Source organism: Asparagus officinalis, chromosome 2, assembly GCF_001876935.1.
Source record: "Asparagus officinalis chromosome 2, Aspof.V1, whole genome shotgun sequence".
NCBI classification, from domain to species: domain Eukaryota; kingdom Viridiplantae; phylum Streptophyta; class Magnoliopsida; order Asparagales; family Asparagaceae; genus Asparagus; species Asparagus officinalis.
The window spans coordinates 31,576,044-31,580,931 of record NC_033795.1 but is presented as its reverse complement, the minus strand read 5'-3'; the positions used below and the strand labels follow the sequence as shown (position 1 = coordinate 31,580,931).

The 4,888-nt window shown below is 34.3% G+C and overlaps 1 protein-coding gene across 1 annotated transcript in view; it reads right to left on the bottom strand.

Moving 5' to 3' along the window:
* The window catches only part of LOC109830629 (neurofilament medium polypeptide-like), a 15,079-nt gene extending 10,197 nt beyond the window's left edge, over positions 1–4,882 (bottom strand). The window contains exons 1-2 of the mRNA XM_020397944.1: positions 4,836–4,882; positions 4,703–4,736 (exon numbers count right to left, since the gene is read on the bottom strand). The gene's annotated coding sequence lies outside the window, so the exon portion shown is untranslated. The remainder of the gene's footprint in view (positions 1–4,702; positions 4,737–4,835) is intronic.

The following is a 4,888-nucleotide window of genomic DNA, read 5'->3' as shown; positions in this document are numbered from 1 at the left end:
AGAGAGAGAGAGAGAGAGAGAGAGAGAGAGAGAGATTAAGCTGCCTTTTCATGGGCCAAAACTTGTAGTCGTGCATCAGTGTCATTTTTATTTTAAAATTCATCTTTAATTCATGCCCAGTGAGTTTATTCAATACCATGTTAAAGATTGCTTCGTCTACACCAGAACTCCTAAGTAGTGTGAGGGTTGAGGGTTTATTTTTTGTTTTCTAACATATGTGTTATCCAGTTTCTTTTTATGCAGCCACGCCAGGTCTTAGGAGGATATGTGGACAGCATTATCTCAAGCCTCGTACTAAACGATGTCAAAATACAGCCAGAAAAGGATATTAACAAGGAGGAAGGAGAAAAGGAGGCAAGAGGTGGCTACATGAGTATAAAGCTTCCTCCAAAAACCACTCAGATTTCTGCTTATGTAGAAGTCTGAGAGAAATCCTCTCGAAGCCTTGGTCCAAGCTGCAGCGCCTTAGTGCACCAAAAGCAAAAGAAAACAACTGAAGGAGGCCAGGCCAATCAAAGGAAAGTCACATATTACCGTCAGAATAATCTGATATTGTATCAAATTTACAAGTTGAATCTCAGCTTAACATATCATGTGCTGAGATGTTACCTCATCCCATCATAAAGTCTGCCATCATAGACAAGTCACAGTTCTAGGCATATGACTTTTTTGGAAAAAAATACTAATTATGCTAATATCAAAAAATTGCCTTCTCCTATTGATTTTGCAATTGACTAGGTCCTGTGATCAACTCAAACTCTATGATCATGGGGAGACCCAAGGACAAATATGTTGATTTTTAATGTTCGAACCCAAAATTGAAACCCTAATAAGTACTATTTAATAAAAAAAAATTCTCTAAGAAAGTCAAAGGTTTGTCTGGTAGCCTGAACTGGAGTGATTACAACTGCATTCACGTACAAATAGTTCTATTTTTGCTCGGTTGCAATTGTGTGCTTCATTACAAGTACAGTTGCAAATGCCCATTTGATTCTAGCTTGTGAATCATGCCGAATTTGATCATAAGATGCACTGTGCAACTCAAAACAACTAAAAAGTGATACAATCGTAATTGCAACAAACCCAAAGCAAGTACTTTAAAATTAAAAAAATATAACTTATTAAAATAGCTCAAAAAATAAAAAAACATAAACATCCAAAAATATAATAAACTCAAAAAATCCAAAATACTTGAAGTTTTTTAAAGGGTTAATTTCACAAAAACCCCCATAAACTTTGGAGAGTGTTGCACAAAATCCCCCTGAACTTTGTTTATCTTATATAACCCCCTGAACTATGGGGTATAACTATGTGTGTCTCACAAAACCCCCTTGAACTTTAGCTTATCTCATCAAACTTCCCTACTAGTAATTTGTAAATAACGAAAATGTCTTTTGAGTGAAACATTCCCAAACTTTAACCTGTCATTTACATGCAGCACAGTTAAGTAATATATTATGGAAATCTATAATGTTATAGTTATATTAGGAATAATATATTAGGAGTATAAATTAGAGTTATAGTGATTGAAAGATATTAGGAATGTAACTAAGAGAATGATTGTGATTAGGTAATTCATAATTGTGTTTAGTCCCACATTAACTACACAATAAAATCATTATTATTGTATCCCTATATAAAGGAGAGTAGTTCTAGCTTTTGAAATATGAATGAGAATCTACAATAGTTTGTTGTTTAACAATATTTTATTGTTCAACATGGTATCAAACCCACACAAACCCTAGACTCCACAAAACCATAGATCCTCACAAACCCTAGCCCCTAATCTCCCGCTATCAAACTCCTCCCTCTGCCTTACGACCTCCCTTCTTCCTGTGACTTGTTACCTTAAACAGTGTGTAGTAACTGTTCACCGCAAACAATACTGCGGTGACCGTTGGTCTTGAACAGCGCCAAGGTGTCTGTTCATTGTGAATAGTGTCGTGAATTCTTGTCCATCTTGCTTTTGATGGCCTTGTTGATGATCAGGATTGCCATTATTATTAACAATAGTCATCCTCGATGTATATGTTCTTGTCATCGCCTGTGTCGTCTCGATTTCCTTTTGTTCACCGCTCACTCAACTTGTCAACATCATTACCACTGCCGCTTGTATCCTTGAGACCTTGACACCATTAGCTATCGAAAAAAAAAGATTTGCACAGAAATTGGTTCGGTGAAGGTTATTTTCTCAGCTTCATTTGTTTGGTGGATCCCTAAAAAGAGATCATTTGTTTAGTAGATCCCTAAAGAAGGATCATTTATTTGTTAGATCCCCAAGAGGATTGTTTGTTTGGTTGATCTGTAAAGAGGATCATTTGCTTGGTTGATCTCTAGAGAGGATCATGTGTTTCGTTGATCCATGAAAAAGTCATTTGTTTAGTTGATTTGTGAAGATAATCATTTGTTTGGTTAATCCGTGAAAAGGATCATCTGTTTGGTTGATCCATAAAGATGATTGTTTGTTTAGTGGATCCTTAGATAGAATCGTTTGCTAGGTGGGTCCCTGGTGATGATCGTTTGTTTGGTAGTTCCCTAGTCGATCTGTGAAGAAGATCGAGATATCGCATTTCGTGATTTTAGTTGAGGTTGTTCGTGGTGGAAGACATATAAATAGAAGACTAGAAGATGAAGACAACTATGATGAGAAAAGTCACATATAAGATTTTAGCCTTTTTAAAGTCATGTCACAAATTGTAGTGAGTACACCTTGTTTGTAAGAAGCCGCCAAGCCGAACATGTGTGATATGCATGCTCCAGCTTGAGAGGGAGTGTCAAGGAATATATTATGGAGATCTATAATTTTATAGTTATATTAGGAATAATATATTGAGAGTATAAATTAGAGATTTGGTGATTGAAAGATATTAGGAATGTAACTAAGAGAATAATTATGATTAGGTAATTGTGTTTAGTCATATATTGACTGCACAATAAAGTTCTTGTTATTATACCCCTATATAAAGGGGAGTAGTTATAGCTTTTGAAATATGAATGAGAATCTATAATATTTTATTGTTTAACAATACTCATTCTGCTGAAGTTTTGAGCTTTTTCCTCTTAAGAAAATTTTAGTTATTTGCAGAGTACAAGTAGAGGGGTTAGGTGAGACTGGCTAAGTTTTTTTTTTTTTGGTGTGGGGTTGTGAGGCACACCATAGTTCAAGATGGTTATATGAGATAAACAAAGTTCAAAGGGGTTATGTGCAACACCCCCCGAAGTTCAAGGGGATTTCGTAATCATTTTTAAAATATAAAGTGTTAAAGTCTTAAAATGTTTTAAAAAACAAAGAGATCTAAAATTTCAAACTTAATAATAAATTTAAGAAAAAATATATTTTCTAAGAAACTCAAAATTTTTATAAAGTTTAGAAAAATAGTAATTGTAATTCCCATTCAAAAAAATTTTAAGGATCAAAAAGATGAAATTTTTTAACTAATCAAAGAATGTACAAAATTTGAACATTTTGTTCCTTTTTTTCTTTTATTATTTTAGAATAGTATCAATACATAGTTAATGGTGCTTCATCAATAAATTACATAGTTAACTTATTGTAGTTAGTGTAATGTTTTAGATGAAAAGGAATTTTCAAAATTAATCGTTCTGTTTTGTTAAGAACTTTATATGAATTTTTTTCAATTTATTAAAAGTGAAAACAAGTTGCATAAAAGAAGTTTTAATTACTAAGTGGAGACAAATATTTGCAACTATGTTAAAAATTAGAACTGCAAGTTGCAAATTTCTAAATATTCAACTGTGTTGCATAATAGCAGTTGAAACTACATGCTGGTGACAGTTGCATTCAAAACACAGTTTCCCAAAATAAATTTAGAAAATAAATCAGGACTAAAAGATCTTCCCTATAGTAATAAGCATAAAAAACTACTAAAAGCCCTGCATATTGTAACCATCATACATTAATTCGCTCAAATGAGTTAAAAATATTCTCAGGACAAGTCGATAAGTTCTTCAGTGACCCTAACCTGAAGCTGAAACCCCAGACAGGCAGACAGTACTACTACACAAAACCAATTTCTTCATGGATAATATATTAGTATGTTTCGATGTAAAGAAATCATCAAGAGTCCCAGTCTCACTCCAAGATTGAAGTCAACAAATAAAAAAGTTTGGTTCTTTTTTTAAGAGGGGTAATGGAGGGTAGGGGAGGCAAAAAGGTCCAATTTTGTTCCCCTCCGAATTGGGGGTAGAGGAGGGGAAGGATATTAACTATATAGAACTTTTAACATATAAAAACAATTTTACCTCTTATCATCATAGATGAACGGCTAAGATTTAATTTTAAAACCATTCTCCTCCGTTCACTTCACTTAAGAACTCCCAAACAAGATAAAAAAAATTATCCTCCATTCTCATTACAAAACTCCCAAACAACATATTAAATTTTCCCTTCCATTCCTTCCCCTATCCTATCTTTCCTTTCCTTCCCCTAGTTAACTCCCAAACATAGTGTACAGAATGAGCACCAAGAACACTAAAGCTCTCGCATCACAGACCCCAAAGAAAATCAAGAAATTTTTTGTAAACTGACAGATAACCAAGATACCCCAAATTTTATTCAACTTTTATGCAAAGAATTAAACATCACGAACGCATGAAAATGTCCCCTAAACATCCAGACATGCTTACAATATCAGAAATCAAGATAGCAGCAAGACCATCGCAAGATTATACAGATCCGTACCATTTGGGATGTCCCTGAGCTTCTCTCCAGGGCCCTAAAAACACCCAAAAATGCACCAAAAATCAAACCGAATTGCCTCGAAAAACCCTAGCTAACAACTCAATAACCAATCAAGAAGACTCCTTTACATTACCTGCTCGATCTTGGGGTTCTTGGGACCTCGAACCCTAGTGGGATACGGCTCGA